The sequence below is a fragment of the Rhinolophus hipposideros genome (assembly GCF_964194185.1).
Source record: "Rhinolophus hipposideros genome assembly, chromosome: 14".
NCBI lineage: Eukaryota > Metazoa > Chordata > Mammalia > Chiroptera > Rhinolophidae > Rhinolophus > Rhinolophus hipposideros.
This window is the reverse complement of record NC_138060.1, coordinates 7,873,982-7,886,275: the sequence shown is the minus strand read 5'-3', so window position 1 is coordinate 7,886,275 and position 12,294 is coordinate 7,873,982.

Genomic DNA, 12,294 nt, shown 5'->3' with positions numbered 1-12,294 from the left:
GCCCAGTGCAGCCACTAGCTAAATTCAACTGTATGGATGAACCAGCTGGCATCACGTGTGCAGAGATAAGCCATCCTCCTGGGGCCTTGACCAAATTTCTTAACCACAAAATGGTAACCAATAAAAATGTTTTAAACCACTATATTTTGGGGTGATTTGTTATGCAGCCATAGACATCTGAGACAACAAGCATGGTTAAGTGGACATGCAATAAAACATGAGTAGATTTTGGGAGGAATAAAGTCTAATCACATAAACCTGTCACTGGGAGTGTCAAAATAATAGTGTTATCAGTTGACCTTCCTGACATGTCCGTCAGACCCTTGACTGAACGCCACATGCCAACTGGCTGATGCAGTTGAACAAAAGTTCTTGCGTAATAAATATTCTGGTTCTTCAGCAGGCCACAAAACAAGCTCCCTTCCTCCTCTCATGGAAATAGGTATGAGAGAAATGCAGGGCATCTGCTTATTTATAAAAGGTAGATTCTCCCATGTAGCTGGCAGTAAAACAAAATCATTGAAAGGATAAAATAATTCAAGTCCTATCATATTCTTCCTGAAAGTATCAGATAAGACTTCAAGTATTTACGTTATTTTTCATAAGAGACCAATGGATGAATCTCAGAAAATGGGATCCCAGCCATAAAACTGACATTGAGATATAGAGTTTGGGTGTGTATGTTTAGTAGGGAGGGAGGGTGGTAGGGGTTGTATTTTGGGGGCACAGGCTAATTCACCTCCCCAGTAGCCGTCTGGGTGTAAGATGGGCAAGGCACAGCTTACTGCTTCCTTATGCATTATCTTGCACTCTTCTCCAGCTCTTGTATGCTAAGACTGTTCATGGTGTATGACATGGGGGAGGGAGGGGCAGGGCCGTGCAGGCCACCAAACCAAGTTAGCTGAGTCACTGCCGTCAAGGAGTTTACAATCTTATGGTTCTGTTCACTGCTAGATACCAAGCATCTAGAAGGGTGCCTGGTAAATAGCAGGTGTTCAATGAATAGTGTCAAAAAAATGATTAGTTGAATATATGAACCTCATTTTCCTGTGAAGACCATAAGCAGGTCACAGGAAGCAATCATAGAATCACAGACTATTAAAAGACAAAAATGGACCTTTGTGTTCATCTAGTGCGGTGGGTCAGGCCCCACCCCAAACCTGCTGGATGAGAAACCCTGGGGTGAGGCCTAGCATTCCAAGTTGTAACAACAAGAGAGTTTCATGCACCTGTTTCAGAAACACCCATCTATTCTGTTCTCCTCATTTTACAGATCCAAAGAAGGAAAAAGATGTCCTCAAAAATCACAAAGCTTGTTAGTAGCTGGAAGTAGAACTAGGGCGACCAAATATCTAGATTTGCCCAGAACTAAGGCATTTCCCAGGTCACGCAACTTCCACGCAACCAATACAGAGAAAGTTCTGGGCAACTCAGGACCTGGTCACCTGGTCACGTTCATTAGAACCCTAGTTACCTAATTCTCATCGAGAACTCCACTGAGTACTGATTATGTATCAGGGAAGAACGACTTGAGTGTTTTAAATGCATTAACTCCTTTCATCCTCTCAATAACCTTAAGAGGTAGGAGCAATCATTATCCTCATTTTATAAAATGGAACACTGAGGCACAGAAAGGATGAGTAACCTGCCTAAGGTCACATAGCCAGGAAATCAGACCCCAGAACCCAAGTTCCTAACCATCATTCTCAAATACTTTCTTTTTATTAGAGTGGATTCCCAACTCCTCCTTCACTTTTCCTTTCATCTCACCCCTTAGTCTTCATTAACGCTTTTCACAATTCACAGTTATTTTCACAATCTGTCAGCCTGTTTCACACCTGCTCTCTAACAGTAGAAATGGAGCCTGAGGCCAGGACCACCACCTCTCTCACACAGCACCTCCAACAGAGGGGGCTCAGGACAGATGTGCTGAATGAATGACATAGGCATGAAAGCAATGGCTGCTGACTGAAGACTGACTGATTGAGGTGGGTTTCCAAAAGAAATCTAATATTAACCAAATACCTACCATGTTTCAGCCACCATCCAGGAAAAAGGTGTGTCAGACTTGGCCTTCAGGTGGGATTCATTGGCCTGGTGCATTTATTTTTCAAAGATTAAATTTGACCCACCTTTAGGAGGTAGCCATCTCTTGACTGTCTTAATTTATATTCCAACCTGCCCACTCTGGCAGGCATTTGAATTTACAACTATGGTCACAGGATTTCTCTGACATGAATTCATTTATGCTTCACAACAAGCCTCTGCAATAGACATTCCCATCTATACTTTGTAAACTTAAAAAACTTGAGGCTTGGAAAGTACAGGCAACCTGGCCAAGGTCACAAGCTCATAAGTCAGGGAACAAGAGTGAAAGCAGGGCTAACTCTTGTCCCTGCCTCCACCCCTCCACCCGATCATCTCCTCAGCCACTGACTTTCTTGAGGCATCATGGGAAGGAGAGGACCATCTCATCTCAGCTGAAGTGTGTGTCATATAATGATGAGGCTCCTACGCCAAGGAGTCTCCTCCTGCACGCAGTACAACCAATCAAAATGTATCCCAGGGTCTCCTAGAAGATTCTTTCCCAGGACGCAAACCTCCCTCTCACCAGAAGAACACAGTGATCTGGAAGCTAAGTGGAAGGAACAGTCCACTATGTCAAACACTTTTGGAAGGTCAAGGTGAGCAGTAAGAACTGACTGTTGGATTTAGCAATGTAGATTTCATTTGTGATGTGACAAGAGCACTTTGGGTGAAGTAAAGGTAACAAAAGCATGATTAGTGTTAAAGAAAGGACTGAAGATAAAAATTCGGCACAATAAGGATAGATAGCACTTTCGAGGAGTTGTTCTATAAAGGGGAACAGAGAAATGGGGTGGTAGTTGGAGAGGAAAATGGAATCAAAAGAGTTGATTTTATTTTGCTTTGAGATGGGAGAAATAACATGATATTTGTAATATTCTTGTACAAAATGGGAAAAACCAATACTGTACTAAAGGAAGGGGAGAGATGTGGGAGCCATATTCTTGAATAGGGAAGAAGGGACAGAGTTTAGCGGACAAATGGAGAGGCTGGTCTTAGCTGGAACCACAGAACCTTAAACGAGCTGGGAGGCAGATTATATGGCAAAGAAGCAGGTACCTCTGGTGGTGGGAGCTAGTGGGTGTTCTCTCTGCTTCTTTTCCTTAGTGAAATAGGAGGCAAGATCGTTGAGAGAGAGAATAGGGTGGAGGTGTTAGAGGTTGAATGTGCCAAGAGAATGGATGAAATAATCATCTATGAGAGTGGGAAAAAAGAGGAATACAGTACGATTACCAGGGAGCATAAATGTCCACTCAAGATTAGAGGGCATGAATTAAAGTGAGACCAGTCAGTAGGGTTATATGTTTTTCTTCAGTCAAGTTCCTGTGCAAATATGATCCAGTACCAGACCAGGACAAAACCAGGACTGAAGTTTTGCCAGAAAAGCATTGTGGAGCAATGAAGGGAGAAGAGGGCTTGAAAATACATGGTAGGGAGGAATTATAACAAAAGGCCCTGATGTGTAAGCTAGGCAGCAAGGGGTATGCAGACAGAAAGGGGTGAATAAAGGTCAGTGAAAAGGTAGTGGGATCAATGGAATGGGTCTAGGCATGTTGGCCATCATTGAAGTCAGAGCTGGGGGAAGTGAGCAGGGACGCCTCAGTGGGCAGGGGCTGCTGCCGTTAGTGAAGACCAGGCTGGGGACGTAGCTGAGAGTGTAGAAGGGGGAGGTGTGGCACTCAGTCAATACGTGTTGAAGGTTGGAAAAAAGCGAAATCACTGGAGACGATCTGATTCAAGATCTGAAAAACCAGGATCACGGGAAGATCATTTATGAAAACAGTTATGGAAATTACCAAGAATCAGGGTGGAAAGATTATTGAAAGAGTGATAGTGAGCTAGGAGCTAAACTTTTCAGGGACCAGTAAATGACTGCCACGAGAAGGAGAGAGTGGATGGGAGAAACTAAAATCATGAGATTCAGAGCTCTAGGGATTTGGGGGAGGAAGGAAGGAGAATAGACCGGAAGTGGCAGTGAGAATCAGGAAAAACATCTACCTCACCTCCTGGCCCCATAATATAACAGGAGTGAGGGAAAAACAAACAAACAAACGAAAAACAGGCATCAGCCATTAACCTTTTCTGGAATTAAAACAAACAGATATTTGACTAGACAATCATCAATACCAGGGTTCAACAAACTTTCTCAGTAAAGGCCAGATAGTAAACATTTTCGGCTTTGTGGGCCATACACCTACTCTACTCTGTCCTTGCAGCTTGAAAAGTAGCTGTAGATAGTACATAAATGAACAGGTATAACTGCATTCCAATAAAATCTTATTTACAAAAACAGGCGGCAGACCAGATTAGATCTTCAGGTAGGAATCTGCTAACCCCTGATCAATACCAATGGAAAAGCCCAACGAGGAGGTCTAATGAACAAAAATGGGACATGCTTATCCAAGCGAGGACCAAAGATTCAAAAGGATTTAAATTTAGGATCCGGGTTGCAAGCAGAGCAGCCATGTACAGGTATGAAGTTTGTACACTGCACAACCCCAGGGGGCGTGACTTGCATGAATTAGAACGTCAACAACTGCCCTAGATGCTGTGCAGGGCACCATCTGGATGGCCACGTATGGCAGTCCTCGATGCGAGAATAGTAACTGCAAGGGTTTACTATCCATTAGTGCCCGTTGCACTACGAGGAAATAGTGGAGAGGATACCCCAGCTGGAGAGACTATCCCCGCTATTTCTAGAAAAACAATGACTACTTTTATTGGGCTTCTGCTATGCATCATGCATCATACTTGGCAATACATAAATATCATCTCATATAACCCTCCTAGCAACCCTGTCAGGTCTATATTTTCCTCCTTTTACTCTAAGGTCCAGAAAAGCTAAGCAATTTGCCCAAAGTACCCAACTAGTAAATATCTAAACTGAAGTTTGCCTGACTTCCAAGTCTGTATGCTTTCTGCTCTGCTCTCCTTTCAGGTTGGTTACAAGGTTCGTTAATGATGATGACCTAGTAAAACATGCATGAAGAAAATTTCTTCTGGAGACCTAATTAAAAATAATTACATACCTTAAAAGACACTAAAAATATGGCAGACGCACCAACAAGGAAGACGGTTCTTATTATATCAATGTCTTTATGGATTTGGATTCTGTTCAGAAAAGCTCAGACTGAAAAGGTAATTGCTGGGAGCATGCAAAATCCATCAACCCATAATTAACATATGACAATTATTCTAATTGCCTCAGACAACATTTCTATGTTTTTAATTGTAGAGCAATTTGCCAATCACATCATTAATTGGCAATTCATATTTTAAACATGTAAAAGACAATGGGTCTTTATTTCCTCTGAGGCAACTGAACACATTAATTGCATTTTTAAAATGAGTTTTCTTCTTTACTTTGACCATAGGACCCCCCTCAGATGGCATTTCTTCAGGCCACAGTGTATTTTCTCTGGGTAACTTAATCTTACGTTAGTGTTTTAATACATTTTCCTAACAATTCATTTAGACTAGATCCTTGTTTCTTTCTAGAAACCCTGAGCAGGGCTCCTGTTGACTTCAAAGGGGAAAGAGTGGGTGCAGGGAAAACTAGGAATCTGGTTCCTGGTTCAAAAATCATCCACACACTATAAAAACTCACTGGTGTCTTCCTGTGTGTTAAAAGCCAATTAATATATGTGAGTGAAGCCTTTGTACAAAACCACCCTGGCAACTCATGAACTTTCTGGAAAGCCTAGCAGCTGATGGGGGAAAAAAAAGTTTAGTCGACCCAGTTCTCATACAGACTCCCCATTTGCTCATAGAGAGGGAAGGAGAAGAGTAAGAATTGCCTTCAAAAGGCAGAAAGGCAATAAAGACAACCATTGACTCTCTCTCTCTCTCTCTCTCTCTCTCTCTCTCTCTCTCTCTCTCTCTCTCTCTCTTTCTCTCTCCATTCTCCCTTTCTTTCTTTCCTCCAGTTCCTTCAACACGCATTTATAGCCTACCATGGGCCAAACGTGGGGTTAACATCAAAAATTGAAACAGAATTCATCACACCAGCATCAAGTAGTCACCCCAGCTGTAAGGGTCATTTTCCTCTGGGATGTTTGGGAAGGAGGTGCTGTGCCGGGACACTGCAGCTGAGGCAGCCTGACTCAGCAGCTCTGCGCTGCAGAATCTTCCCTCTGGGCTGTTGTCTGTCACCTGGAGCTCCAGGCTTCGGCTCCATCAGGGGCTGCAGCTTCTCTGCTTGGACTTGAGTGGTGGGGAGCACGAGGGGCAAGATGGCTGTCCCTTGTGTCCCTTATTTCCCCCACCAAAACCGTGAGCATCACCATCACCATCACCCCCACCTCATAAAGCTGTACGAGGCTGTGAAAATTAGGCATCTGATGGAAATTGGAAGACAAAACTTATAATGTCAAACTCTTTGTAACTGTTTACACAACCAATCCTCATAGACAAGGAGGAAGCACAGAAAGTTACACCTTCACAAAAGTTTCTAGCCTGGCCTGTTTGTCAGATTTCTGGGTACCCTCTTCCTAAGACCATGTCCTTCTCCAAACACGCCCTTTGGTCTTGATCTTGTACAGGACCTCAATTCTGGCTGCACATTCTCCGGGGATGTCAGCCTGCACGTATAAATTTTCTCTCCCTAGGTGATTTGAATGCATACCTAAGGTGGAGAACCACGGCCCTAGAGTGGACCCTATCCCTCAGTCATGCCACAGGTTTGGGTTCGGGTGGAGACGCAGGTCCCGCAGCTTGAATCCTTCAGTCTCCCCCAGAATTTGCACACTGAAGGCCCACCCACATGCTAGCTCAGGACAGCAGATGTATTTTGTTTGGCCCGCATACAGTTTTAAAAGAATTGAATTACTTGCCAACATTTATTATTGGGAATATATTACATAAAAATTTGGAAATCTGGCTTCTTTTGGAAAATAAGAATATTTGGTTGTTCTCCGTCTGCATTCCTGTGGGCCCACAACTGGCTGGAGAGGAGAAGCTGTCCCTTTAGGGGCAGGCGTGCTCCCTGGATGTCACAGTCCCGACACCAGTCCTGCCTTACCTTCCTAGTCCATGTGGCTCTGACTAATGGGGGGGGGGGGCAAAGGAGCGGGGAGAAAGTCTTGCCTCCCTTTGTGATATCTCCCCCAGGAAGTGCAAAGCAAGGACTACAACAGTCATCCACAGGATAAGGGTGGAAATAAACGCACACAGATTCCTGGATTCACAGAGAAATAGGAAAGAAAACTCTCTTTCCATACACGGCTTTCTGCACAGGCTCCTGCCTACAATGGGAGAGAACTGAATATTATTCTTGAAGAGTGGTATAAATTTGAGGCCCACCTCATGTCCATCCTTACCTCCACCTCCATTTCTTTGTTCAACTTAAGGCTTGGTTTGCATAGGCAAAAAACAACAACAAAAAACACCCCCAGGCTCTCTACCCATTCAAAGACACATAGTTGCTATTTATTGATGCCTTAGGCCAGGTCAGGCTGCCAGGTCAGATGGCCCCACACCTGTCTTTCTGAGGCAGTATTTCTCAATGTGCGGCTCATACAGCTTGTGACAGATTCCTGTGCCCCACCCCAGACTTACTGAATCTGATCTCTGCGGGTGGGGCTGGTATCTACGTTTGCCAAGTGACATTTTTGTTTAATAATATAATAATAATAATAATAATGGCAGCAGCTAATCGCAGTACTTACTATGATTTATGGGTATTGTCTCATTTAATTTTCACAGAAATCCTTAGAATGGGTAGTAGTAGCCCTACTTTATAAACAAAGAAACTGCAGCACAGAAAAGTTAAGATCACACAGCTAGGAAGCAGCAGAGCTGGGGTTCTGATCATCTGTATTAGTTGGTAAACCACTGTTCTGAGCAGGAGGCCGGCAAGAGGAAGATTCATGAGCCCCAGGTGAACCGAGTCAAGGCAGATGGGTAGAATTTTGTCCATTACAATGGTCAAACATTGACCTTGCTTTTTGAAATTTGAAATGTTTGGCGTAGAGACTAGGCCAAAGCATATTGCCCATAACATATGGCAGTATATGATTAGATGAGGAAAATATCCTGTGTCCATTCGATGTAGTCTCTGCTCCAGCAGTCCCTCAGAAGTCATTTTTCCTCCCTTACTCTAGCTTCCCTGCCCTTCTCCAGGTCTTTGTACTGTGACTTAGCACGTGCTGTTCCCTCTATCTGAATGCTCTTCTCTTAGACCAGGAGCTAGCACAAGCTAGAAAACAAGTATTTTAGAGTTGGGGCACAATAAGATCTCTGTCACAGCAGCACAAAAGGAGCGGTATGCAGTGTGAAAGCGAGTGGGCATTGCTTTGTGCCAATAAACCTTGACGGACCCTAAAACTTAAATTTCGTATTGTTTGTAGGAGCCACAAAATATTTTCTACTTTAGATTTTATTTCAACCATTTGAAAATGTAAGACCCATTCTTAGCTGGCAGGCCTCACAAAAACTAATGTCAGGTGTGATTGGCGATGGGCCATCAATTGCCACCATCTGTCTTAGATCTTCTCAGGGGAGCACTATCTTGTGCCTCAAACAGCTCAGCTCCCGGCTTCTCAGGGGCCCTTCCTGACTCTAGCTGAAGTTGCCCCTTTCCTCCTCCTGTTCCTCTCTCTCCCATCATCTTTTAAAATTACTCAATAATGCTTATTACTATTTTAAGATTTTCTTGTTCATCCATTAGTTTATTTGCATATTGCATGCTTTCTTCCTCTGTTAGAATATAGGCTCCACACGAGAGCAGAGAGCTTGTCAGTTTTGTTCTTTGCTGTTTCTTCAGAGCCTAAACAGTAAATGTCGTGTCAGAAGGTCAGTACTTGGGTAAATGACTAGACAAAATTCCTCAGTACTACAACTTATAATTCCTTGTATAGATTGGTCTCTAGCAAGCCTTTCATTATATTTAGCTGAGGGCCTACAGAGATGAAGTATTACCCAGCCACAGCCCACAAAAGTTATAGGTCTTAGGGAAAAAACAAAACAAAAACCCAACAACAACCTGACTTGTCTTGTCTAGAATAGAATAGAATAGAATAGAATAGAATAGAATAGAATAGAATAGAATTTCCTAAATACCAAGGGCTTGGATGAAATATGAATTAATATGGTCATAATCGAATAATGCAAAGAATTCTTAGAGCTCGGTATAATAACTATTTAGATAGCAAAAACTTCATTTTGGGCTAAACTGAGGGTTTCTACATTTCCTTATGAAAAGCTTAAACACCCAGGGCTCAATATGTGCTCTTATGTAAATAAATAAGACATCCATCAAAGCAGCTCTTAAATGATGTACCACGACAGGGTGTGACGAAAACTGACTCCTGACAGACTGGCACTAGCATACCCGTATACATGAAAGGACAAGCTTGGGCTATTAAAGCTTGGTGAGCAGTAGCCACGGGCCCTACAATCACAGGAGAAGTTTCCCCTAAAGCCCTCAGGCCAGCCAAGGGCACAGATGGGGCACCTACTTCATGGAAGGAAGCTTTCCTTAAAGCACACTGAAGAGAGAGCAGCATTCTCTTTCATTCCCACTGAGGACATTGGGGACATTGGGAGGGGCTTCTGTCCTCCACTTGCAGATTGAAGGTTGGATGAGAGTGGATCTCAGTATTGGAAGGTGTGTGGCCCTATGAACACTAAACACCTGATTGATTCCCTGAACGGTCACGACGTCCCAGGTGGTGTTATTCCCATGTGGACTTGACCACACCAAATTCTCAGGCTGAGGGGAGTTTGGTAAAGAAAAATGATAGCCATGGTTTTACCCTAGAGGCCTGAATCCTGAGGCAGAGCGATGGATGCTGTGTGCTTCGCGAGTCTATTTCAGACAACAAAGTCCCAAAGCATCCTGTGAGCATTGGGGCAAAAGCGGCAATGCCTGAATGCAAGGTTCCAAAATGAGCATCTGCTTCTCTCTCTAACAGAGAGCACTGCTTTCTTCAAAGCATTAACTCTGTTTCATCCATCACATTAATTGAATCATTAAAATGAGTCAAGGATCACTTTCTTGTTTTTCAGCACCTGGAGCTTTAATTGAGCTCCTACTGAGCATTTACTACATAGGAGGCAATGGGCTAATGGCCAAGGGGAATGAGTGGGAAGTGGGATACAAAGATGAAGACCTCAGGGTCCTACTGTGCTGGAGTTTCCAAACTCCACTGGGTCCCACTGTGCTGGAGCAAAAGGATGTGTGTGTTGGACAATGTATTTTGAATTTTAGACACTCTGAATTGGGGATTTTTTAAATTTAATTTCCATCATCATTGGGGGGAAAAAAGTAAGCGACTTTTACTGGTTACCAATGACTTACCTACTGAGTGTGTGATTTGTGTCTTACCTCATTTAATTCTCTCAGGCAACCAACAAAGTGGGTTCTATTTTGCCCCATTTCATAGAGGAGGCAGCCAAGGACCAGAGATGTTAAAGAAATATGTGTTACTTCATATGGCTGGTAAAAATGGCAAAGCTGGGGATTAAATTGGAGTTGCTCTAAAGTCCAAATACTTGCCCACTAAGCCCCTTCTGATAGTGCCCTCTTAGATTGGCCTACTGCTTAGGGACAGAATGAAGATCTTTACTCACTGTGACTAGAAGGGCCCTCTCTGATGGGTCTCCTTCCCTAACTCTTACCTCACAGTCTTACTTTTGAGCCTGTGATTTTTTACTGTTAGAGATTCATTCCTTGGGGGGAAATATAGATCTCTTGATAAATGCCTCCTCAGAGAAACAATATGCCTTTATCCTTCATGAACAGCTCAGTGTCATATTGATAAAGGAGAGCATGGGAAGGATGGTCCAGGAGGTGGGCAGTGTAAGATGCCCTTCAGAGGAGTCCCTCACAAAGCTTGCACCTTCGGGTTTCTGGTATATCTGGCTGTAGGAAAGGGGAGGGAGTGTGAACAGAGATGAGCCTTTTCCTTCTTCACAATTGGGCTTCAGGCCACCACCAGTATGTGTTCTCCTCTTCTTCCTGGGCACGCAGCTATGCCACATTTCTGCCTCCTTTAGAATTGGTGTGGTCTCACTGAGTTCAGGCCAAGAACATGAGAAATGAAATGAGCCTAAGATGGAGGAGGCTGGGTCCCTAAGTCACCGCCACCCACAATAAACTATGATATAAACGAGGATAAACTTAGTATGCAAAGACACTAAGCTTTGGAGTCTGTTTGTTATATCAGATAGCTTACCTTGCTACATGCTCTATGCTTTCCCTGTTGTTTTGCCTCAACGTGCCAACTTTTTGCTGCTAGTGTCGTAAGTTATGTGGAAACACATGGCTATTTATAACATGGCAGACTGGGTTGGATTGTGTTCCCCTACCCCCCAAAATTCATGGCCTTTTCCAAACCTCACAATGTGACCTTATTTAGAAACAGGGTCATTGCAGATGGAATTAAGTTAAGGTGAGGTCATACTAGAGTAGGTTGGACCCTTAATGACTAGTGTCCTTACAAGAAGAGACCTGACAGAGACACACAGGAAGAACATGTGACAATGGGGACAGAGATTGGAGTGTTGCATCTACAAGCCAAGTGGCACCAAGGATTAGCCTCAACAGCAGAAATTAAGAGAAGTTAAGAGACTATGGTCCTGCCAGCACCTTGATTCCAGGCCTCTAGCCTCCAAAACAGTAAGACAATAAATTTGTTGTTTATAGCCACCAAGTTGATGGGCTTCTGTTACGGCAGCCCCAGGAAACTAATATGCGAGGAAATAAGCCACTATCACTTCCATTTGGTGGAGACTCTCAGGCTGTCAGGGATGGGAAGGCTTTGTAGAGAGAAAAAGGGAAGGCTTCAGGTGTGCTCTGATCGGAGGCCATTGCGTGGAAGCTGGAGTTTGGCTAGCTAGAGGTAGGGCGTCTCATGTGATGGGATTGGGGCATATTTTGCTTTCCCATATTATTAATAGTTCTTAGCTGGGAGTGGGGGCAAAATATAAAGCTGTTGACAATCACTAATTGAAACTTAACTGTTCTGGGCCAATGACTGCAGAGGCTGTGGTTTGGCTCCCCAGAGTGGCTGCTGCAGACACTGTCAGAATTCGATTGACATGTATGGTCTTGACGTTGTCTGTTTGTATATTCTGTCTCTCAATCAAAACACTTCAGGGCCAGCATCCTTTGAGAAGAATCATTGATGCCCACCAGTACCCGCAAGGCCTCTCACTGATGTCTCTCACCCTCTTGTGTCTTCTGAATCTTTCATAATTTTATGCCTT